This window comes from Myxine glutinosa, chromosome 8 (assembly GCF_964187855.1).
Source record: "Myxine glutinosa chromosome 8, kmMyxGlut1.1, whole genome shotgun sequence".
NCBI lineage: Eukaryota > Metazoa > Chordata > Myxini > Myxiniformes > Myxinidae > Myxine > Myxine glutinosa.
In genome coordinates this window covers 147242802-147270015 of record NC_136268.1, presented here as the reverse complement: position 1 = coordinate 147270015, position 27214 = coordinate 147242802, and positions in this window count along the sequence as shown.

Genomic DNA, 27214 nt, shown 5'->3' with positions numbered 1-27214 from the left:
CATCAATGGCCTCCCCTCGCGCATCTCTCTCATCTCTTTAGGTTTGACTCCTTCTCTCTCCCTGGCACATCTCTGTAAAAGCGCTTCGCGCTCGCGCTTATATGACCGCGCGTTGAAAATCAAGCCACGCTTCATCGAGCCACACCTATTAACGAGCTCACCTCAGCCCTGGTTGGCTGGTGGGGGCTTACCGGCCACGCCCTGGTGGTTAGTTGACGTGGCCACACCTCGTTCTTGCCGCCCCGCCCCCTTCTTCTCCAAGCCTGACCTCGTGTTCAATGGCGGCTGAGCCAGGCAGCGAACGCTACTGGCAAGCCCAGGAACACAATTTGGAGGAAGGCTATGCCGCAATATGAATTGACAAGGGGGCCTACTCTTATTTAATTAATACAACGCAGATTCAACTATTGGGAACAGATCCTTACCTGAAACACATACTAATGAAATAACTAAAGGAGAAGCCTATGGTGTGCTACGTGTTGCAATATGACCTAACTAGGGTGCGACCTTTGACCTTTACACCAAAAATGGGAGTATTTACAGGGGCTTATTTATAAGGGAATATTACAAATATTTACAAAGTGGAGGGTTGTAAAAACCACAACATTGCACCCTCATTACCTCCAGGGCCGTCCCGGCCCGACAGAACTTTAACTTAGTGTGACACTCAGGTGTGGTAACCCTCTACTATTAACTTCACCCTGAGTGCGACATTTTAAAACAACTAAGTATGTCCCGCCTGCTGCATTGCATTCTATCTAACTGAATCACGCCCACAGAATAACCGAATCACAGAATTAATTCTCAAACTACACATTGACGGTGGGGAGCATTATTTACAAAGACACTAGTTGGTATTTACAACGCGAACCCAGGACCTGTCTTTTGGGAAACAAAAAGAAGATCTTTTGAGAAGAGGAAAGGCATACACTGCACTGCACCGATACCACCAGCATCAATAAGCACCAAAACACAAAAAGCACCAAAGCACCAACATGCACAAAAAGCACCATACAGTGCACAGTCATCACATTTCAATAATAATGATGCCTTGCGACATCTTCTCTGCTGGGCCGATGGTTCTGGACGACTTCTTTGCTTGCGGCCTATTTAATCATAAAACAAAAAGGGCACAAAACGCGTCCACTTTTTAAAATTATGGCCAGCAGGGGCCAACTAATGGTGGTCCACCTGCATGGCTTAGGTTCCACCTTTACTGTGGTCCGCAAGCAAGATCTCCATGGCCACAATTGCCGGTCCCCAGCAGAGGTGCCAGGCCCCAAAACGTGGGGTCCATGAATGTGGTGCTCGGCCACAGACCTGTGGTCCATATGGTGGTGCTCGGCTACAACAACGTGCGGCCCATAAGTGTGGTACCGGTCCAGGCAGGCAGCAGCGAGGGTGCGGGCACACAACTGTGGGCACCTGCGCACTCCCCCCGGGCCCAAATAAACAAATCCGTGAGTGGGGGGAAGGAAGACAAGCAAGCAGCGGGGCAAGATCACAAGGGTACACAGCAAAACAAGGCAATGCAGAGTGAGGTGCGTTGAATAGCGAGCGGAGAAAGCTCGTCCCTAGCGTACGCTCCCCCCCTGTTACCTAATCCACCCTTGCCCTTACCCCGTATTTACACCATTTACCAATCCGTCGCTAACGTCTTGTCTTCCCCATATCTCCCCTAATTCCAAATTCATCGACAATCCCTCTACCAAATTTGCCATCAATCAATTTATCATCAATGCCTCCTAAGGAGGAAGAGATGGAATAACGAGCACAATGTCACCCCCACGTCATGATGCGTCTTACATCCCAGACATTTGCAAAAAACGGTGGTGTGGAGTCCTGTCACCTTGGTGAGTGGATGCGGATGGTGCGAAGAGACTTTCAATCCTAACTATACTCTAAATGACTTTAACACACTTTACACTACCCGGGGTCTTTTTCTGCAAAACCATTGGCCATTTTTACTCTATGTGGTTCTAAAAACCAATTCCCATTGACCAAACTGTGGTGCTCACCAATTTGGGGTCTCACTCCCCCGATTCTTCACCCTGAGCCCTCGCACAATTTCAAGGCTGGGTCATGTGGCACTCCCAGCAGGTCCCCTCACCTGCACACCTCCGCCACTGTAGTTGTCTCCCGAATTTACCTGCTCCTTACCCTAACCTACCTGGGGAAGGCCCTCTGGCGCTCTCACCCCCTACCGCCCTCTCTGGCGTCGGGCTACCCGGGTCCGTCCTCCGGATCCTCGGGCCCCATTGAACAACTACTGGCTCCCAGAGCCTACCTGCGGCCTCACCTGGCCGACATACTAACAGTGGCGGAGTGCCCATTCAATCACACTCACTAACAGGCCATGCGCCCAGCCAATTTACTCCACTAATGCACCCCTCAAGCAGTACTCTGCTACTCTCGCACCACCGATGCCAATATCCAACCACAATTTACCTACTCCTTCTACCTACTTTAAACTACCCTCCCCGGGTACTCGTGAATGGGTCCATCTTCCCCATCCACTCCTTTCGCACCAAGCACTCCACTCCATGTATTTCACACTACTCACTCCACACCATCCATTCCATACTCCGTACCATCTATTCCATACTCCATTCATTCCATACCATCTATTCCATACTCCATTCATTCCATACCATCTTTTCCATGCAACCATTCTTCATTCACCTGTACTTCCACTTGCACATCTTGTGCCCACACACCTGGTGGCACTTGCATACCTGGTGGCACCAGCACACCTGGTGGCATTTGCACCCTCCTTCCCTCCAGGACCATTCACTCAATACAATACACTCCATTCAATGCACAATCACACCTTTCACAATACTCTGCTCAATACACTTTCACTTCTCCAAACCATTGCCTCTCAATTCCTTATTTCATCACTCTCACCACAAACACATAGCATCATCTAAGCTGACTACTCCCTTCTAAGATTCGTGCTTCCCAGTCGCCCCTTATACTATTGCACTCCCTCGTTATTATAATCCACTAATCTGCTACGTCCCCTCTACAGGTACAATGTCACTACTTAAATCTCATGTCCCCTATGGTCACTCTAGATCCCTAACAATAACCAAGCCCTCCCTGGCTAGGTTTTCACCGCTATACCACATAAAACTATAGCTCCTTTGCCCCCATGTAAGGGATGGTAGGGATACCACCCCCCGACACTGGGTATCAATTTCAACTCCTCTACATCAGGTATCAATCCAAACCAAAACACTATCATCATCCATTAGTCCGCTAAACTTGAGCCTCTCGGTGTGTCCATGCATTCCTTACAGCTCGGCTTCGCAAAGCCTAGCAATGCATACGGGTGGTTTGGTCTACTGTAGGTTGAGTCCGTCCGGCATTCGGATTCAGGGGAGAAGGTTTCGTCGGGCCAAGGCTCCAAGCGCCATCCCGGCGCAAGGCTTCGCGCTGCCAAGCGCGATGGCCCTGCCTTGCCTTGGTGGAGCGCCGCCACCATAAGGGGGGCGCCGTTCCGACCCCTCATACCTTCCCTCGAACCGGGCCGGTCGCTTTGCCTGGCGAAGCGCGGACTTGACTGTACAGGGCGGGGCGCGGCGCGGATCGCGCACGGCGGTTCTTTTGAAACCGCCGTGGTTACGACCCTCGCCGGTTCACGCAGTACACAAAGCCCGGCATGGACCGAGAGCTCGCGTCGGGTAAACGTCGGCCTGAACGCTGTCCCGGTTAACGTCGATGCCTTACCCACATGCTCACATGCATACGTGACCCCTTTTACGCTCACACATCCAGGTGTCTCCATACACTCCGTACATTTCGTCACCGCACTCTCTCTCTCCGTGCACACCACCCAGGCACACTCATTCCGCTCACAGACTTCGTTACACACCTGACCACCGCACACCTTGGTGCACACTCGTCGTTCGCACACTCCTTCATAACACACTCCTCTGTTACACACCTTGCCTCCATTACGTTCTCCGTAACACTCACCACGGGTGTGCACTCCTGCACATACCCACTCACGCGCTCCGATGTGTCCTCCCGCACACGTGCCACAACCAACTCAGGTGTGCGTTCTCGCACACCCGCCACAACCAACTCACCCTCTGTATCGCAATCACTCCCACTTCCACACTCTGTCGTGCATTCTCCCTCGCACTCGGTATCACACTCGCGCCTCGACGCCATTCGCACATGCACGCCATTTTCTCTCACACCACTCACAAGGGACCCTCCACAAATGCCCGGGTGCTTTCGCGACCTCAAGCACGCGAAAAATCCTCTCGCGCCAAACATTCTCCTGCAAAATCTCCCCGCACAATATACAGCCCGACTCACCTGGGCGCTACTTCCTCCTCGCTCCAACACCACCTGCAAACTTTCATTGGGGTTAATAAGTACAGCATCACGATGCGAATTCAGACTTTGTACAATTTCCCTCTCTTCCTTCTGCGAGTGCTTTTCCAAGTCCGGCGTCTCTTCAATTCCAATTTCCACTACTATTTGTTCGGTTTTAATTTCTTTTTCTTTTCCCTCGACGACCGCTGGCTCTATTAAAAATTTCCCTTCTACCTCGGCGGTCGCCGGCTTCCCCATACCCCGGGTCGCGATTTCTATCCCGGTCATTTTAACCGCGCTCTGATCTGCCTTGCTCAACCCGAGCTCCTCGAGTCATGTTACCTCGTCGCATACCCGTGTGCCTTTCCCGCTCGACCTGCGGTTAACCTCCCTCTCCAATTTGTTTGCCTCACACATGGCCTGCCCCCCTGCTAGCCCCTCGTTAATTTCTTTCATTTTTTCATCATGCTTGACCATTAAGGCCCTCATTTCAGCCATAAATGATTGTATGTCCTTAAACGTTGGTACAGTGGGCTCGGCTCTCGCCGTCATGTGCGAGGCGCCGCCACCCTGCGCTGCCGCGACCACGTGCGAGGTGCCGCCATCTTGTGTGCCTGCAACCCCCTCTACCGCACCTTCTTCAACCTCCTCTTCCATTACTCCCACTGCCTCCCTGGGGTCCTGGGTTGACTCTAACCCCTCTTCTATCTCCCCCACCGGCATCCAATCGCCTTGACCATCCATGGCACAATATAAATTTGGTTTTTAATAATAAATTTCGGCCGCTCGTAATTTCGACTAAATTTTTCAGATGGACTACAAATTTGGTTCGGGCTTCAATCCCACTCCCCGACATCAATTGTTGCGGCCAATAGCATAATTGGTGTCCAAAATTTGGTCGAAATAAATTTAGTCCCAGGTTCCAGATCCCAACTCCTGACTACCAATTGTTGCGGATCTCGGTTTTACGGCGCTCCCCTTACCGAGGGGGGTTTAATCCCCTCGTCTATTAAGCTGGCCATCCGAGTCCGAGAAGATAACGCGCTCATTCCGGTCGGAAGCAGGGCGATACTTCTGCCCGAGCCACGGACAAGATGGAATGTTGTCGAGCGGTTTAGCAATCCGAAGCTCGAGCCGTTAGCGGCAGTCTAAACCCGATTATAGTGGTTCCTATATCGTGCCACCGATATTCAATTGGGGACAGGACGCAAGCGATCGGATGAGAGGAACCAAAGTAAAGCAAGAACAAATATAATTTATTAATTATTTACGAGAAACCCAAAGAGGAACTGAAAGAAGGGAATATACAAGAAGAAGAAGAAGCAGTGAAACAGGGCAGCCTTAAACAGTCTTATATTATCATGCCCAGGACAAGACAAACACACTTACACGAATGGGGTGGTGGTGGTGGGAAGGAAGAGAAGGGTCCAAGCAGATGGTTCCAGGCTCCGGGTCCGCCGCGAAGAATGGCAGGCAGCTTTGCGTGTCATTGGCGCACGACCGGACCTTACATACGCGAGGGGTGGGGATGCTGCGTGCGTATAGCGTGCCGAACGCTCTCAAACCAAACGTCAGTTCGTATCAAACGATCATTCCAAGCGATCCTCTGTGCAGTGTTCTTATCATCCGCCATCTCTGTGCTGTTCTCTCAATCGCAACGGTCCCCTGCGCAGTTTTTCATCAATGGCCTCCTCTCGCGCATCTCTTTAGGTTTGACTCCTTCTCTATCCCTGGCGCATCTCTGCAAAAGGGCTTCGCGCTCGCGCTTATATGACCGCTTAGAAATCAAGCCGCGCTTCATTGAGCCACGCCTATTAACGAGCTCACCTCAGCCATGGTTGGCTGGTGGGGGCTTACCGGCCACGCCCTGGTGGTGAGTTGACGTGGCCACACCTCGTTCTTGCCGCACCGCCCCCTTCTTCTCCAAGCCTGACCTCGTGTTCAATGGCGGATGAGCCAGGCAGTGAACGCTACTGGCAAGCCCAGGAACACAATTTGGAGGAAGGCTACGCCGCAATATGAATTGACAAGGGGGCCTACTCTTATTTAATTAATACAACGCAGATTCAACTATTGGGAACAGATCCTTACCTGAAACACATACTAATGAAATAACTAAAGGAGAAGCCTATGGTGTGCTACGTGTTGCAATATGACCTAACTAGGGTGCGACCTTTGACCTTTACACCAAAAATGGGAGTATTTACAGGGGATTATTCATAAGGGAATATTACAAATATTTACAAAGTGGAGGGTTCTAAAAACCACAATATATATATATATATATATATATATATATATATATATATATATATATATATATATATATATATATATATATATATATATATATACTAGCTTGGATCACCTCGCTGCCCTCGTCTCACCAAGCGTCATTACAGAGAAATGGGCTTGTTTTAACTGAGGATAATGACTGTACCTGAGTTGCTGTGTTGTCATGATTTACACCAATCATAACACAAATAATTTTTTTGCACAAATGTATTTGTAGTGTTTGTGATATTACATTTTTATAGGCAATTTAGGTTGAAGATTTAGGTTGAAAAAATATATAAAATTTCAAAAAAGAACCCCTCAGCACATACATATGGGAGGGGTAGGTGCAGACTGGAAGTTTGGAACGATTACACCTCACCACCACGTAATCAAAAACAGCTCACCACCACGTAATGAAAAACACCTCACCACCACGTAATTGAAAACACCTCACCACCACGTAATTCAAAACACCTCATCACCACGCAATTCAAAACACCTCACCACCACGTAATTCAAAACACCTCACCACCATGTAATTCAAAACACCTCACCACCACGTAATTCAAAACACTTCAACACCACATAATTAAAAACACCTCAACACCACATAATTAAAAACACCTCACCACCATGTGATTTAAAAACATCTCACCACCACTTAATTGAAAAACACCTCACCACCACATAATTTAAAAACACCTCACCACCACGTGATTTAAAAACATCACACCAACACATAATTTAAAAACACCTCAACACTACATCATTAAAAACACCTCACCACCACGTGATTCAAAAGCATCTCACCACCACGTGATTTAAAAACATCTCACCACCACATAATTTAAAAACACCTCACCACCACATAATTAAAAATATCTCACCACCACGTGATTCAAAACCACCACCACCACGTTATTAAAAACACTTCACAAACACGGAAACAAAAGTTTCAGGGAGTAGTTCAATGACAACACAGACACTGCCCAGATATATAGATATATAGATAGATGACTGTACCTGAGTTGCTGTGTTGTCATGGTTTACACCAATCATAATTCAAACAATTATTTTGGAGAAATGTATTTGTAATATACGTGATATTACATTTTATAAACAATTGAAGTTGAAGACTTAAATTGAAAAAAACTTTTTTCAAAAACAATTTACAAAAAAAAAAAAAAAAAAATTGGAAAATTTTTCAATTAAAACACGCTTAGGACATACCCACGGGAGAGATAGGTGCATACCAGAAGTTTGGTACGATTTCACAAAAGTTTGAGGAAGTAGTTCAGTGACAAGACAACACAACACAGACACTGCACAGATATATATATACAGACTTGGCATTTAATATGGAATATTTTTTTTGTGGGGGTGAACTTACTTTTCAAGATGTCTTAGAACCAAAAGTTCATTGGAATTATGTTGAAATTATTCTAGATTTTGTTAATGTGACCTTAACAAAAATGTGACCTTTTAATGTGACCTTTTAAAGAAACAAAATCCACATTTGACATTTCGAAACAAATAAATTGATCCTTGAAAGTGATGTAAACTGATATCGAACTCAATTCATGGACAGTACTGTGTTAAACTTCTGTACGTTTTCCAGAAGTATCTCTTTATTTTGCACATTAGCCAAATTTTTTTTTAACAAAAACAAAAGTTCAATTACGCCTGGGATTACGGACAGTAAAATTACAGTTCAGTACTTCATGTAACCCCCACAAGCATTCAGGAGAGCACGTACACGTTGAGGCATGCTGTTCACGAGATTTGCCAAGGTTTGGACAGGAATCGTTTGCCATGCAGTGACGATAGCCTGCTGCAATTCACGCACAGAGGTCAGCTGCTGGTCCAAGTGGTCGATTTGACGTGTTAATTCTGCCCACAAGTTCTCTATCGGATTCATATCCGGGGACATGGCAGGCCACTCCATATGCTCTACACCACGGTCAGCAAGAAAGTGTTGGATCATGCGAGCACGATGAGGCCGTGCATTGTCATCTTGGAAGACAAAGTTTCCTCGAAAGGCTGCACGAGCAAATGGCAGCAATGTTTCTTCCAGAATGACCTTGTACTTGAACTGGTTCAGGTTTCCATTCAGAACAACCAGGTCAGTTTTTCCCCCTGCATGAAAAGCAGCCCAAACGGTCACCCCACTACCTCCACCTTGGACTCTTGGCACTATACAATCTTTGTTGTAGGCTTCATGCACTTGTCTGCGCACTCGGACGCGGCCATCTTGACGATAGACCAGAAATCTAGACTCGTCAATGAGGATCACGTGATTCCAGTGTCCTGGCTGCCATTGACGGTGCTCTCTGGCCCACTGCAATCGGCGCTGGCGGTGTTGTCTGGTCAGGCGTGGCTTTCTCAGGGGACGCCTGGCACGATAGCCTGCTTGAACCAGTCGTTGGTTGACTAGCCTTCTGGATACAGGCACATTTGTCAGTTGCTGCCACTCAGCCCTAAGCCGACTTGGTACGGCCATTGCGGACTAACCGGTGCAGCTGGCGATCATCCCTTCTTCTGGTTCTGCGGGGACGTCCTGGCCTCGGTATTGGAGTAGGGACACCCCTCTGAGCATTTCGTTTCAGGATCTTTGACACCTGAGCTTGAGTGATGCCATACAGCCGAGCAATAGCACGCTCTTTTATGCCGTAATTTCGTAAAGCCACAACTCCATGACAAACAGCATTGTCGAGTTGACAGACCATCTCCAGAGGAAGCGGCAATAACTTTTGGAGACGTGCAGCGGTTGTTTTCCAATGATACAGAACGCAACAACCCTTGTATACCCGACTGTGAAGCCAATATTGTCAAATGCACCTGTCCGTACATTTTGCCACGCCACCTGTGATATAATCTTGTTGTTGACTTCTTGCTGCGACAGACAATCAGTGACATAGTTCTTTTAACAAATAAATTACCAAAGTGTAAAAGAAACTCTCCAGATTGACATACTGAGTTAAGAAAGTAAACCCAAGTCAAGGAAAAAAATAATTCCATGTTAAATGCCAAGTCTGTATATATATATTGCTACGGTTTTGAGATTGGCACATATTGGTCATGAAAGATTAAAGGGTTGCCCCCCATAGTTAGTCCACGAGCAACACGTAGGCCACCTGTGGTATTAGTTATGTCATAGTATGTGTAAGTATAGGCCATTTCCCCTAGTAATATCTGCGTTGTGTAAAGACATAAGATTAGGTCCCGGTCATTTTGCATCCACCCTCCAATTCCACCTCTATGGGCATAATTGATCCCGTGCCCCATTTGGCTGACCCGCTCCGTTTGTTATGCTTTGGCTGCCAGCAGCATTTTGCTGCCCGTTGTTCGCTCACTAGTCGAGTAACACGAGGTAGGCTTGAGAAGGAGGAGCATGAGGTCGGGGTGGGGCGGCGTCAAGGCGGAGCGTCAGAGGCGATGACGGTAAGAGCCACCAGCCAACCAGGGCTCTAATGGCATGGCGTGACAGGGCGTGGTAAGGCGCGTCTGGTAAGTGCTAGAAGGTTCGCGGGGCGTGCCTATAAAAGTCACTGCACAAAGCCCTTGAACAGGACTCGCACGAAAGGATTTACCAGCAGGACTGCACAGGACCGACTCGCAGAGGACAGCAGGGCTGATTTGCACGAGAGGACTCGCAAGGAGAGAGCGCACGTGAGGGCACTTGTTAATCAAGAGGACTGTGAAGAACGTGATTCGCAGCGCCCGCTTTGGGGGCATTGCACTATATGTCAGTATAACGTACGTGCCGAAGGAAGGGCAGCCAGACGTGCCGGTGGCGAATATCGTCTACTCAGCCACGCGAGTGAACGCGGCAATAGCCGCCAGTGATAACCGCCAACCGCCAGAGCCCAGACCCTACCAAATCGCCCGTATTAACCTCTGTGCACAAAACGACACGCGGGGAGCTCCTGCCCTCTACTTACCATCTGCACGGGACGAGCCGGAGACTGGAGGGAGCTGCACGTGAGCCATCCTTGGACGCGGACCATCATCCCACAGCTGCAAGCCCCGTGTGAGTGTGCCTGTGTGTGAGACGGGCCCGTTTGTCCTGGGGATTAAGTTAAGACTGTTTTTAAGGCTGGACTGTGTCCCCTCTTTTCTGGAATCCCTGTATAGTGTAAATAAATCTTGTTATTCCTTTCTTCCCAATTCGATCGTCTTTGTGATTTCTCCATTGGCTAAGCGTGGTACGAACAAGATTGCTAGAACCGGGGTCACCATATATACGGCACGGATCGCGTGTACGCACCGCTCAGCGTCTCAGCATGCGTGATTCATGCGGGGCTTATTTCCTCGTTTCAGGGCAGCGCGAGTCATTACGTAATAGTGATTCTAGTCCTACGACCCTATTTCGTGCTGTCCGGGAAGGACGTCAGAGGTCCCGCGTCCCTTCGGCCAGTCAAAGACAAGGGGACTAATCCCCCCTTGGTAAGGGGAGAAGGCCGGCACCGAGATCTGTAATATATATATATATATATATATATATATATATATATATATATATATATATATATATATATATATATATATATATACACACAGTCACGTGAAAAAGTAAGTACACCCCATGTAAAGTTTTGACTTTTTCAACATATTTCAACACAGCTATTTGATCTTCATTTCAAAAATATTGATAGATAAAGGTGATATAATATAACAAATATCATGAAACATTTACATTTTGTAGTCCATTGTCTAATTTAAATAAACATAAATGCAAATTTCGCATGTGGAAAAAGTAAGTTCACCCTTGGCTCTAATCGGTAGTATTGCCCCCTTTGGCAGAAACTACCTCAAGTAGGCGTTTCTTATAACTGTCTACCAGTCTCTGACATCAACTGGGAGAAATTTTTGCCCACTCCTCCATGCAGAATTATTTCAGCTGTGCGATGTTTGAGGGGTTTCTTGCATGCACAGCTCGTTTCAAATCCCCCCACAACATCACGATGGGATTTAGATCAGGGCTTTGACTTGGCCATTCCAGAACCCTCCATTTCTTTCTTTTCAGCCATTCCTTGGTGGATTTACTGGTATGTTTCGGGTCATTGTCATGTTGCAAGGTTCACCTTCGGTTGAGCTTCAACCCTCCGACAGATAGCCGCACATTATCCTCAAGCACCCTCTGGTACAATGAAGAATTCATAGTGGATTCTATGATGGTGAGCTGCACAGGCCCTGATGCAGCAAAGCTGCCCCAAACCATGATATTTCCACCACCATGCTTTACAGTTGGTATCAGGTTCTTGTGGTTAAATGCTGTCTTTGGTTTTCGCCAAACATGTCTTCTGGTACTGTGACCAAATAGCTCTACCTTTGACTCATCTGTCCAGAGCACATTGTTCCAGAAGTGCTGGTCTTTGCCGAGGTGTTCATTGGCAAACTTTAGTCTTGCCCTGATGTTCTTTCTGGACGGCAAAGGTTTCCTCCTGGCACACCTCCCATGTAGATCAAATTTATGCAGCCTCTTTCTAATGGTGGACTCGTGCATTTTGACATCAACAGTGGCAAGAGCTACCTGTAGGTCCCATGATAACATTCTGGGGTTCTTAGAGACTTCTTTCAGCATCTTGCGGTCTGCTCTCGGGCTGAACTTGCTGGGGCAGCCTGGCCTGAACAAGTTGGCAGTTGTTTGGAATCTTTTCCACTTGTAGATGATCTTCCGGTCAGTTGCATGATTGATTTCAAATTGTTTGGAGATCTTTTTAAATCCCTTCCCAGACTCGGAGGCATCTATAACCTTCTTACTGAAGGCCTCAGAGACCTCTTTTGATCTCGGCATAGTGACGCCGCACACTTCAACAACAAAGAGCAAACCAAACGAAATGTCTGAGGTTTAAATAAGACAGGTTCCTCCAAGGTCTCTCCAACGATGTTCTAATCATTTGCACCTGAGCTGTTGCACCCGATTCTAATTTTAGGTATTTGAAGTAGTGATAAATGTAGGGGTGTACTTCCTTTTTCCACATGCGAAATTTGCATTTATGTTTATTTAAATTATACAATGGACTACAAAATGTAAATGCTTCATGATATTTGTTATATTATATCACCTTTGTCTGTAAATATTGTTGAAATGAAGATCAAATAGCTGTATGTTGAAATATGTTGAAAAAGTCAAAAGTTTACATGGGGTGTACTTACTTTTTCACGTGACTGTATATATACTGTTTTGTTTGTGGGGGTAGGGATACTTTAGTCAAGGTAGATTTGTATAGGTAGGTGCTCCGAATGTCGTGTTGAAACCTTGATGTAATAAGTACTTGTTTAGACCGTGTGTTCGGATTAAGCTTGTGTCTTCATCTCCATTACGAGGAATGGGGCATGTTAACTAACATAGGGATTATGTTAATTTACCTGTTCGTCAAACCTCAGTGATTTATAATTTGGCTCTTTTGGCACTGCACCATAGACACTAGTGAGAAATGCCCATTTATTGCACTAAATAATAACCATAAAACCATCCAGAAGCCAGTTCTGAACACTGCCGATGGACACCACCATCTACATCGCCTCACATAGCTCGGGCAGGCCGAAGACATGCCCCGGGAACTCGTAATTGGCCAAGGCGGAGAAAGAAGCTACCCGCTGATTGGTGGAAGGAAGGCCGAGGAGGAAGCCGAGCACCAATTGGCGAAGACCACCAATGACGTCAGGGGCAAGCAAGAAGAGGTGCGCTGATTGGTGGAGAAGCGCTGATGATGTCACGATCCGACATTAAAATATCTCAAGGACCAACATTTCCTCTCTCTTGCTTTTGCCTCCTCTTACCCTAGACTCTTGCTCTCTGACCCTCCATCTTGCCCTGTTCTTGCTCTTCTCTGGTTTCCTTGTTCTTCTCCTTGCGCGTTTGTGCTTGGACGATGGGCTCCAGGAAGCAATCCGAGCTGCCATCGGGAGACGTGCAGGGTTTTGCCAGGCAGAAACGACGCATGGACGAACGATCGGGCCTGCACGAGTGAGGCCTGTTTCGCGCCAACGCACGCGCTTCACGCCCAATGTCACCAGCGCCCTGGACGACTTTTGCAGACCCTGACGAGATCCTACCCATGATCGGAGCTGAGTGCCACAATTAAATTACACCCCAATTATTTCCCAGTTCTTTTATTCCACATTTGTCCGTGTTATAAGTCTGGTGTGAAGGATCCTGTAGGAATTTAGTTTTACCATCGCGTTTTTCTTGTTACCGGCATTTGATTTAATAAATCCTTTCATTATTTTCTGAACCCGGTTTTTCATGTAAGTTTATTTTCTGCAGGTTTGAGGACTGCCGGGCGGGATCGATCAGGTAAGCACTTCAGCTTCCACCCCTTTCTTCCCCCGCATAGATAACGTCCGCAATTGAACTGAACGCCTTTGGAGTTGAAGCTGGCTTTGGCTATTCGTGACTCTCCCGGTATTAACCAAGGGGAGTCACACAACAATATGCATATATATATTTAAGTATAAATTATATTAATGTTCGGTACCTTCCGGGTGTCATAGAAAGCTGAAATTTGGGGTGCTGACGGGCATCGAAGCCATTTCTCCGGGAAAAAATCACAGAACCACAGGAAAGTGTCCGTAAAAGAAATTTTACATAAAAACGTAAATGCATGTGTAAAAAAAAAACAACCCATCAATCGATGCCTATCATTTGAAAATTGGAATTTATACAACTGCAACCTGTGAAATAAACATGACAATAATGTCCGCAAATGGAAAAAAAAAACGCGTGCATAAATGAAAATTTACGTAAAACAACGCAAAATTGTCCATTTAAACAAAAAAACCCTCAATCGAAGGCTGGCATTTGAAAATTGTAATTTCTATAACTACAAACTGTGAAATAAACATACGTCCATAAATGAAAAAAGAAAAAGCGTCCATATATGGAAATTTATGTAAAACTGTAAACGCGTCCGTAAAATAAATAAATCAATAAAAAAATAAAATAAACACCTTTAGAGGCCATTTTTCCCCGCAAAGCGGGGGTTGGCCTTTTTCGGGCACCGTGGTTGTTATTGTTTGTTGTTGTTGGTCCCCTTTTTGAAGCAATGTTTTATGGCCGGATGCCCTTCCTGGCGCCAACCCTGTTTGTCACCTTTTACGACAAACAGGGAATTACCAGTGAACTGGTACTCAATTTGCCGACCTCGGAAGGTATGACAGGCTGAGTCAACCCCCCTGGCGTTAATTCAGCGATCGACCGGGATTCGAACCCAGGATCCTAGGTATCCTAAGCTGGCACCCTAGCCGCTAAGCCATCACCAGGCTCAAAATAAATAAATCAATAAATAAACCTAAATTGATGTGTAGCAACAGGTCGGTGATGTTTGCCCATACTCATAAAGTTTCTGTTTATTATGTACATATGTACCAAGCACGGTTTGTTATTGCTTTCGTTATAGCATCGTGCAATGTTACAACTACATCTGTGTAATACTGTCCTGTGATATTCCCTCCACGTTCCACGTGATGCACCTGTATGACTCAAACTGATTCACAGAAATCAGAGACCATCGCTTTTCTGGCTAAGGCCCTGAATCATCATTGTTGTAGTTGAGTCGTGTTGCGTTAGTTTCGTGATTAAAATGACAAACTCATATTTATCATTGACACAAACCTCGAGAGAGGAGGGTGGTTGGACTATTTCTAGATATCGTTGGTGGTTGTGCAAGGTCACCTGATCGTGCCTTACTCCAGTGCACATGTGATTGATGTTCAGCAACCCATCAAAAGCTGCTTGTGTTTTGGCAAGTGTTCTTTATGCGGTGCCACATGAGAGCTGAATGGCATCAGATGATGATCTTCAATGACGAGGTAGAGCCCACTTACAGGTGAGCTGTCTAGTCAAGGTACGACTCCTCAACTGACTTCAAACTACAAGTTGTCGGATTGCTGCGTTGCAGGCAGAGGGTTACATCACAAAGAGACGTTAAACGGATAGACTGTCCCTCGGACATCACACTGATAGACATCACAAAGAGACTGTCCCTCTGATAGATTTATTATTGGACGACAAAGATCACACGGTGTCTTTCGCGAAGAAGAGTGGAAACCTCAAGATATCCAAGATCATGGATATTTTTCAACAGACTCGGTTCCAAATCCAAATTCTGCAGATCACATTCTAGTTGAGGAATGTGACCGTGCGGATTGTCCTTGTTGTCATCTCAGAATGGACTCATCGTCGGGTCGCGTCCTTCGTCGCGAATGCTTTATAACTCCTGTCATGTTCGTTTCTTCTTTATTCAGTTTCCATGCCAACAAGATGATTTCAAACACCTGTAAAACAAACAAACAAACAAACAAAAAAACCAGTTAACCGATTACCATTTAATTTTCCAATTGTTATTGCAAATAATGTTCTTTAAACTGAACAATGACCCTTTGTTTGAACACTGCTCCCTCTTTGTTAGGTTATTGCAGTTATTGATCTCCATGTTGGCATAATACAGTGGTGGCGCTTATTTGATGCTGATCCTCAAGTAATCCTTTCCAGAAGCAAAATTATAATGAACCATGTATTACTGCGGCCGATCAACCTCAAAGTGAGTTCACGTCCACTTGTGTAAGCCTAGGCCTTGCAATTCATCAAGCATGATAAAAAAGAACATATCTTAATCTTTCCTGTTGCCTGAATTGTTTCCAGAACAGGGCATGACATCAAAATGGTGAAGTTGAAAAGAAAATTCACGAAATACATATTAGGATGATTGAATTGAGTAATGAGTTTGGAAGTTTGGCCATTGCGGTTCTACACATTGAATGTATAAACAAAAGGAAGTTCCGTTAGATCCATTTAAAAAGTCTTCCAAGATTTGTCCAAAAATGCTCTAGATTTGAGGCCAGGATGCTGACTTCATCCTTGAGAGCGCAGGTTCAAGTTTGACCGAAGATGATGTTATTAAGGGTTTGATTTGATCAGTTTCTTTTTTCCTTTTTTTGTATACAAGATCGAGGCTCGTGGAAGAGCTAACATTCATCACAAAAAGACAAACTGACACATAAAACATATAATAAAGGGAGTGGGAGACAAGATTGGGAGAGAGAGGGAAGCACACTAGTACAACAGTAGAGAACAGGGACATCGGGAGATCTGTGGGGGGGGGGGGGGGGGAGGCATGGGAAGGGGGTGGGGGGGGGGGGGGAGAGGTTAAAAAAAAAAACATATTGACACTGCAAGGACTTCCAGGAAAGAAGTCGGTATTGCAAAAAAGTGGATCTGGGGTGAATTAACAGGGGTAGAAAAGATCAAGGTTTTGGATGGGGGAAGATAAGAGATGGCAGTGAACAGCTGTTTTAAAGACCTGGAGGGAGGAGTGGGATTGAGGAGAGTGAGGGAATTTGTTCCAGAGACGGGAGAAAAGAGGAATGAAGGAGTGAAGATGAATAGAGTCTTGATTTTGGCAGTTTAACCATAACAGGGTTGCTGGCAGATCTTGTGCGACCTGTAGGAATATTTGTGGGACAGAGCCCAGAGAGAGCTGGGGGAGCAAGGCCGGAGAGGAGTCGGTAGAAGACAGAGAGACCACCAACCTGCCTGCGGTGAGAGAGTGAAAGGCCCTCGGAGTTAGCTTCATCGCGGGAGAATCCACTTACAGGTGAGCTGTCTAGTCAAGGTACGACTTCTTGAGCCAAACTATAAACTGTGACGCTGGTGTTACGCATGGAGGGCGAGACATAAATGTGTGCGACAATCCACTGGAAAGATGTTAGGCCGGAGGACCTGCCGGCCAGCACTAGGGCCATAAATGGACGCTAAAGATCCCACTGTCCCTTTTGTGAAGGCTAAGGAGTTATCGCCCGCACCCTGCCGAAACTCCAGGTGGCAAAGGGTCTGATTAATCTTGGCTATCTATTGAAAACCAGGTGACATTGCTTGCTATCTCAAGAGTGGTAGTTGTCTTTCGCAGCATCTTCAACACTACGTCACACGATGATGAATGTCCTTCTAATTCATGTAAAAGTACACAGACCTCAAATTATGTCTTTGTGGATGAAGCGGATGAATAGCAAAATGGAGGCTCCTCCATTAACGGGGAAATAAAGTTTTCAGATTAAAAACAAAAACTTACTCCAATGCGCATTTATTACTTATTCATGAAATGAAGACTCCCAGAAATATAAAATTGAAAGCAAAATTAGAGCCATTTGTTGTTTTCATAAAAATTAAGTGAAATGTTATGAACATGAAATTACTCCTTAAAACAATCCTCAAGGGCTTATAGAAATTAGACATTTTGGCAACCCGCACCCACCTTCAACTCCTTTGCAATAAAAATAACAATAATAATACATTCATTCATGATGTTGTTGGAGGATCAGCGATTGTAAAACCTCATAAAGGCTTCCACAGCAGTTATATTCCAGGAAGTATTCATTAGAGACTAAGCAGTTAGCTCAATGCTTGACCCTTGCAGGGAATTTGGAAATTCGCTTTAGTATCAGGACAGAGGCCTGCTGTTTGTGAAACACACGGAGAGGTCTTAATAATGTACACAAGCAAGTACAGGCCTGATACTAACAGAGCTATCCTGCTGCACAATCATTATTTTCATCCTCAATGAAGCAGTTACCGCGTTAAGCATCCGGAGTGACCGCAAAATGCGGTTTTAGCTTCACTTCCTGTATTATTGGTAATGAAATCTAAAGTACTCAGGTCAACTTTCTTTTTCTTTTTTGAAAGAAAACATTTTTTTTTTTTTTTAGAGAAAAAATGTCACAATGCACCCATGATGGAGACGCGGGTAAACGACCATTTTCTCTTCAAAGGGACAACATTGTTTTTGTTTGTCAGTGTTGGCTGGGCTTACTTTCTAATTAGGCCGTGAATATGTGGGTGGCTAGTCATGGGGTGGCTGGACCCACTTATACACTTGAGATGACACAATCACAGAAGGACATCTCACCAATGTCATACACCTCTAAAAGAATTGCCTAACTCAATAGGACACCATGTATTACATCACTCGGATATTGTATTGTAACTCGGGCAATAGAATTACATCAGAATTCGCAAATTCATGCAATTTTCCACTGCCCTTCCTACTTACAAACTCACAATATGGTTCTGGTTCGAGGCGACCAATGCCCTCGAGGTTAGCTCGAATTTTGTTCAGTGATTGTTTAGTATTTTGCACTCAACAGACCACATATTGCTCGATAGTAAATGCTCACTTATATACCTAGGCCTCACATTTTCTCTGCATAATTGCTTTTTTTTCCATTCTCATGACCTGAAAACAGCATTGCGCTCGGCCGCTTGAGCGCGCCCAGTGAGATCAGATCTCTGAAGCTAAGCAGAGTTGAGCTCCGCTTGTCCTTGCATCGGAGACCTCCATGGAAGTCCGGATGATGGGCAGTAGGACGGCTCAGTTGACGGTGCTCGCAATTAAGCTGTCTGATGGTGAATTCATTCCATTCTGTAGTCGAATCTGACTGAAAACTGCCATAATGGTCTAGTGGGGGCAAGCTTGCCTCTAGATTGGAACATAAATCTGGCTGTCCTGCCTGCATTTAAGATGTGGATGGTCAAGATCCCAAATATATATTTGATGAGTAGACGTGGGCAGACAGAAAAATCTCCTGGTTACATAACGAAAACTTCACATACAGGACAAGTTTATCATAAATAAAAAAGAGATCTTGGTGTTGCAGGAGGACGCCAATGGAGTCTACACAATGGTTGCCCACCTATGGTTGTTTGACCATGTTCTATCTTTAATTTCCTTCTCGTAATAAAAATGCACCAGAAGGCAACACAGAGGATTTGGGTGTGATAGAATACTGTAGTTGTACAATTCGGAATTGCTGAGTTTACAGTATAAATATTCCTCTCATTCTTCAATGCTTCGCGTCATGATCAGGTATTCTCAAAATCAGCTTCTGAACATTGGTAGGAGGTAGTTCGAGCAGAATCAGCTTCTGATTTCAGTGATATACTATCGTTAAGCTGAACGGAAACGTTCAGCAGAACATTCATCCTAAGGAGTATAACGATACTTTTTTTTAATGCTGAGATACTGACCATAATACTGCAGATGCTCAATGTTAAATACCAGTCCAGCAGGATGGTGCAGACGTAGCATACTTACAATCCGCCTGACTAGTCTGTGATTGATTATCCACCTGTCGGATTGGTCCTTCGCAGGAAAACTTCGCAACAATGTCAGATGGACATTAAGCTGGGGACCCGTCTGCTAGCATTAGTAGCTCAATGTTAAACATTCCACGGAGTCTTTCAATGGAGAGTAGGTGAGGTATCGATGGCACCCTGAACAAATTAAAAATCCCTGCCCTAAACTGCAGGTAGAAATGGGTCTGGTCTTCTTGGATATTCCTCGACCACAGAATACCCTTCGAGTGTGGCTGCTGTACGACCATTATTCGAAATACTGTATAAAGGTGTGTAGAAAACACTCAAACGTAAATGAGAAAATGGACCAATAAATTTGCAACATGGTGGTGTAAAAGAGAATGTAGACTATGACCCTGGTTTGGCCAAATCGTTGGAGAAACTTCCACATTTCAAGTAAAAAGAAGCAATTCATAATTAAAACAAGAAAGAGCAATCAGAGATTGCAGACACTTGCCAGGATGTGTCTTCAGTGGTCTTTAAGGCTTTTGTGTAAAAAAACAAATATGGCGACCGAACCACGTGACCAAGGACGTCATCAATTATTTTTCTCCAACAATTTATCCCTAGATGACGCTCAATAAATTTCATCTTGATCGGATGAAGTTTTGTACTTGTCGAATTATGACGTCATAATGGAAGCGCCTATGACAACATCATTAACATATTTTATTCCCCATGGAGAGTTCTTTACAATGAGCCATGACTCAATTCTTTCTATGCAGCGCTTTCGGAGATATAGACGTGCAACCTTTTTCGGTTTTTCCAATATGGTGGCCATACCACGTGACGTATGACGTCTTATTTATAATTTAAAAATTCTACAGGTGGAGTTGAACCTATGGTGAAAATTTCCTGTCAATCGGACCAACCGTTGCAGAGAAAATCATATTTATTCTGTGCGGACAAACAAACAAATGAAAAATCGGTCAGAGACCGAGGACTTGCCGGGATGTACTTTTATCGGCCATTTTGGACAAATATGGCGGCCGAACCACGCGACCGATGACGTCATCATTATTTGTTTTCTAAACGAATTTATTCCTTGATGATGCTCAATAAATTTCATCTTTATCGGATGACGTTTTGTACTTGTCGAATTATGACGTCATGATGGAGGCGTCATAACGTAATAACGTCATAATTATGACGTTATAACGTCATCATGGAATCTTTTCCAGCAAGTAATGAAAAATCACTCAGAGCGACACTTGGCAAAAGAGAACAAAGCAGAATGGCACTCAAGAGACAATCCTTTTGACCTCACATATAATTGGTGGTTGAATTCAGTTCGCTGATGTGAAAATACAATTCAAATTTCAAGTCAATCGGATGAAAAATTGAGGGTTTTAGAAATTTGAAAAAAGTGGTTGACCTTTGGCCTATTTTAACCTTTTGGCCTAAGCTGATCTCAAAAATCGCTGTTGGATGAATTCAGTTAACTGATATGTAAATCACATTCAAATTTCAAGTGTATCGGATGAAAATTGAGGATTTTGAAATTTGAAATTGTTGTTGACCTTTAGCCTATGTTGCTCTTTTGGAATATGGTTATCTCAAAAATAGTTGGTGGTGAAATTCAGTTTGCTGATATGTAAATCCCATTCAAATTTCAAGTGAATCGGATGAAAATTGAGGATTTTAGAAATTTGAAAAAAAGTGGTTGACCTTTGGCCTATGTCGACCTTTTGACCTTTTGACCTCAAAATATATAGGATTTTGTCGGACCACGAAATCTACCGTTTGGTGATTTTTAGTGAAGATCGGTTTCAAATTGTGATCTGTAGGCAAGTATAAGTGAACGGACAGACAAACATACAAACACACACACACACACACACACACACAAACACACACACAAACCGGAATGATCAATATACTTGCAAAAAAATAAAAATAAATAAATAAATTACCAAGCAACAAACAAACGGACTCAAATGCAATAACCTCTCCTCTGGCGAGGGTAACTAGAACATTACTTGGTAGAGCGGGTACCCCCGCCAGGCTGAACAGGTTACCTTTTGTATCCCACTGATAGAGCGGTCCTGCATCAGGACCTCAATGAAAATCGAATCAATTTGTCCTTGTCACACACACAACCTGTCCACCAAGTTTCGTCCGAATCTGTCCACAACTTTTTGAGATATCCTGCTCACAAACAGACAGACAGACAAACAGACAAACAGGAGTTAAAACACAACCTCCGTCCATCTTCGGTGGCAGCAGTATTAAAAGTGTGGAGTCCTGCAAAAATTCAATGAACTTGGATGCAGGACTAGGCCAATTAGGCCCATGAGGCCTTGCATCGGTTGCCAACCATTTTAAATACCATTTTAAAATACCATTTTAATATGCCTTTTAAATACCATTTTAAATACCATTTTTGAATCCGTTACGGGGTCCTCTGCAATCTCCTGGTCTCGGTAACCTCCGAACCCCGAGAGGAACCCCGGCAGAAAGATATATATGTTATTCCGTGTCGCAATCAATCACTAATGAAACCATCCATGAAACCATCAAAGGAGACAATCCAAATCAATAAGGAAACCACACCCTGGGTTGTCAATGAACAATTATTATATTAATCGCACACCAAAAGAACCATACAACAATGGGGGCAATCAACCCTACAATCAAATCTTAAGATGGTACCACCTTATCTAGTCACGTAACCCCAAACTCACGGCACTCCCAGGAAACCTTTTCCTTCCGGGTCACGATCCGATTTCCTGTCTCATTTTTACCATGAGCGCTTTTAACCTTTTAACCACAATAACCATTTCCCTTAAACAACAATACCCATAATACTTAGAACCCACAATAATAATAATAACAGCAGTAATAATAATAAGTGCCGAATCCGTAACACTTCCCCCCCTCAAGAAAGAAAGTTTGAACACAGCGAAAACTTTCTTTGCCGGCAAACTCCTTAAACAAACAAAAATAAACTCAACCCCAAATCACCAATTCCCATGAGCAACAGTTATCAACATCTCAAAAATAAAGCAACAAAACTTTACAACCCACAGAGATTTCCAAGGTTAATTGACTCTGGATAAAGCGTCAGCCACGACATTGTCCCTGCCCTTTACATGTTCAATTTCCCCGTTGGACCCCTGCAAAGCCAAACTCCATCTCATCACCCTCTGATTGTACTTTTCGTTTCTTTTGAATGAAGGTTAAGGGGTAGTACTCAAAAACCCAAAGTCAAGCAAATCTACAGCACTTTGCCCGGGAGGCCGAGCTGAAAGCCAGGTTCCATGGTGGTTGGGTGGTGAGGCCCGGAAGTATTCACTACATGGACGCCTTTAGGAACGTGGAGTTCACGGTTAGTCCGTGCAGGAAAGTTCACTACACGGACGCCTTTAGGAACGTGGAGTTCACGGTTAATCTGTGTAGGGAAGTTCACTACATGGACGCCTTTAGGAACGTGGCGTTCACGGTTAATCCATGTAGGAAAGTTCACTACATGGACGCCTTTAGGAAGGTGGCTTTCACGGTTAATCCATGTAGGAATCTTGGCTCGGCTACTCCGCAGCATTCAGTGCTTCAACTCTTTCTAACTTTCCTAACAATCACGGTTGGACCACTTGTCATGGCAGTCACATGAATAGCAGTCTCCTTCTCGGCCACCGCTCGGATAATCCTTCCTTCGGGGGCTGCCGTAACAAATCCGACAATCCAACAATTGGGAAAATTGGGAATGCAATTAATCCGACAATCCAAATCAATAAGGAAACCACACCCTGGGTTGTCAATGAACAATTATTATATTGTAGCGGCTGCCGCTGAGTTTTCACAATCGCCTTGCACCTATCAAGGACGCGGAGCGATCACCATGCCGGGCTCGTCCAGGACGCCCAGGCTCGCCCTCAACTTGCCAGGCCGCAGCCAGGACGCTGGGCCACGCCCCCTGGCGCCGGGCCTGGGCAAACCCCCTGGCGGAATAGATATATATTGCTGACTGATAAACGGTTTTTCAGAGTGCCTGAGTGTTTGATTTCATTAAAGCAACTCAGATGAATTCTAGCTTTTTGTCGCGTCCATTCTTCCGATCGACGTGGGAGCCCCGGCTCCTTCATTGGTGACCTATCGACATGGACACGGCAGTCGCCCTTAAACTGCCTACCTTCTGGGAGGCTCACGCGGCGGTTTGGTTCGCACAGGCGGAGTCCCTGTTCGCCCTGCGAGGCATCACGGCCGACGACACCCGCTTCCACCATGTGGTAGCTGCGCTCGGGTCGGTTACCGCGGCCCGTGCCCTGAGCCTCCTCGAAAGCCCGCCAGCCGCTGACAAATACGGCGCGATTAAGAAGCTGCTCCTCGATGCTTTCGCCCTCCCATCGGCGGAACGCGCACGGCGCCTGCTCGATCTGCCTGAGCTCGGCGACACGCTCCCTTCCGAGCGCATGGACTACATGCTTTCACTGCTCGGCGAGCACTCTCCGGCATTCCTGTTCCGGGAGCTGTTCTTCCGTCAGCTGCCTAACCCGGTACGCCTCGCCCTGGCAAGCACGACGATCACAGATCCCCGGGCCCTTGCCAGAGAAGCCGACAAGATCTCCGCCGCAGGACAGCGCATCGTAGCGGCGACATGGGACCCACCGCCGTCCGACGCAACACCCAGGGCGCCCGAGCACCCGGCACGGTCGACGGCCGAACTGCCGACGCCATTGGCGGCCGCTCTACCGAGCCGACCACCTCCGGCACGACGACCGAGGCCTCCACCTGACCAAGCGTGGTGTTACTATCATGCCAGGTTCGGACAGAAGGCCCGGACATGCCGACCCCCGTGCACCTTCGGCAGGCCGGGAAACGGCCGGGCCGGCGTTCATTACCAGCCATGAGCGCCGGCCACACGGGCAACTTACTGTTCATCACGGATAAAGCGTCCGGACGGCGCTTCCTGTGCGACACCGGCGCCCAACTGAGCGTCATACCCGCCTCTGACCAGGACAGGCAATCCGCGGTTTGCGGCCCCTCCTTAGTTGCGGCCAACGGATCGACTATCCGCACCTTCGACCCGCGCAACGTCACCCTCTGCTTCGGCGGCCAACGCTTTGCTTGGACGTTTGTAACCGCCAACGTGCCCGTGGCTCTGCTAGGCGCCGACTTCCTCTGCGCACACGGACTGCTGGTGGACGTCCAACGGCGTCGTTTAATCAACGCTGAAACCTTCAGCTCCCTGGTATGCACATTGAGCAGCTCCGCGCCGACCGAGCTGGCATGCGCCGTCCCGGCGGCGAACGAGTTTGCTCGCCTGCTCACGGAGTTCCCGGCCCTCACGCGGCCGACGTTTTCGGCCGTCGCAGTACGGCATGGGATCGAGCACCACATACCAACCACGGGCCCGCCGGTCTACGCCAGGGCCCGCCGCCTCGACCCAGCCAAGCTCGCCGTAGCGAAGGCCGAATTCGACGCGTTGGAGCACCTCGGCATCGTGCGGCGCTCCGATAGCGCGTGGGCCTCGCCACTGCACATCGTGCCAAAGCCGGGGGGTGGATGGCGCCCGTGTGGCGACTACCGCCGTCTCAATGATGCTACCACCCCCGACAGGTACCCGATCCCGCATATCCAAGACTTCTCCGCCCGTCTGGCGGGACGGGTCATTTTTTCGAAAATTGACCTCATACGGGGATATCACCAGGTACCTGTCAGGGCGGCCGACGTCCCTAAAACGGCAGTCATCACGCCGTTCGGCTTATTCGAATTCTTGCGGATGCCGTTTGGTCTCAAGAACGCGGCTCAGGCGTTCCAGCGCTTGATGGACGGCGTGCTGCGTGACCTGCCGTTCCTTTTCGTTTACCTGGACGACATCCTCGTCGCCAGCACGTCCCGGGCCGAGCACCTCCTCCACCTCCGGACACTGTTCGAGCGCCTCAGCGAGCACGGCCTCATCGTCAACCCGGCCAAATGCCACTTCGGCACGACGGCCGTTGATTTTTTCGGCCATCACATCACCAAGAACGGGGCCGTGCCGCTGCCAACCAAGGTCGAGGCCATCACCACGTTCCCGCGTCCCCGCACCATAAAGGCCCTGCAGGAATTCCTGGGAATGGTGAATTTTTATCACCGCTTCGTGCCCCGCGCTGCTCAGCTCATGCGGCCCCTCTACGAAGCCCTCCGGGGCATGCCGGCCAAGCACGACATCGCCTGGTCCGCAGCAATGGATGCGGCCTTCCAAGGCTCAAAGCGGGCCCTCGCCGACGCAACACTGCTCGCTCACCCGGTGCTCAACGCTCCCATCGCCCTCACCACGGATGCCTCCGACTACGCGGTGGGCGCCGTACATGAGCAATGGGTGAACGGGGTTTGGCAGCCACTCGCTTTTTTCAGCCGGCAGCTCCGGCCGAACGAGCTCAAATACAGCACGTTTGACCGGGAGCTCCTCGGTCTACACCTGGCCGTCCGCCATTTCCGCCACCTCCTGGAGGGCCGACCTTTCACGGCGTTCGTCGACCACAAGCCGTTGGTTTACGCCATGGCCAAGGTCACGGAGCCATGGTCGGCCCGCCAACAGCGCCACCTCTCCGCCGTGTCGGAGTTTACCACGGACATCCGGCATGTCGCCGGCAAAAACAACGCCGTGGCCGACTGTCTTTCCCGGGCCAGCGCGAACGCGGTCCACCTGGGCGTGGATTTTGCGCTTATGGCGGCGGACCAAACCACCGACACCACGGTGCAAGCCCTCCGGGCGGCGGACACGGGCCTCCGCCTGGCCGACATCCCCTGCGCGGACACTGTCCTGCTCTGCGACGTCTCCCAAGGCCAGCCTCGCCCCATCGTGCCCGTCGCCTGGCAACGCCGCATCTTCGCCTCCCTCCACGGCCTTTCCCACCCGGGCCGGAAAGCTTCCCAGAAGCTGGTGTCGGCGCGTTTCATCTGGCACGGCCTTCGTCGGGACGTCCGCGATTGGACCAGCGCCTGCACGGCCTGCCAACGGGCCAAGGTCCACCGACACACCCAGGCCCCGCTGGCACCTTTCACCGTGCCCGAACGACGTTTCGACCACGTCAACGTGGATCTGGTGGGCCCCCTCCCCCCGTCACGGGGGTTCACACACCTGCTCACCATGGTGGACAGGACCACCAGGTGGCCGGAGGCCGTTCCCCTCGTCTCCACCACCACCGCCGACGTGGCGCAGGCTTTCATCGCCACCTGGGTCGCCCGCTTCGGCGCACCGGCGGACATCTCGTCAGACCGCGGTCCACAGTTCACCTCCGAGCTGTGGGGCGCGGTCGCCCGCAACCTGGGGATCAAGCTCCACCGTACTACGGCCTACCACCCCCAAGCAAACGGGTTGTGCGAGCGATTCCACCGCTCCATGAAGGCCGCGCTCATGGCCGGCCTTCAAGACGTCGGGTGGGCCGACCGGCTGCCGTGGGTCCTTTTGGGCCTTCGCACGGCCCCCAAGGAGGACCTCCAGGCATCCACCGCCGAGCTTGTCTATGGCCAGGTGCTACGCGTCCCGGG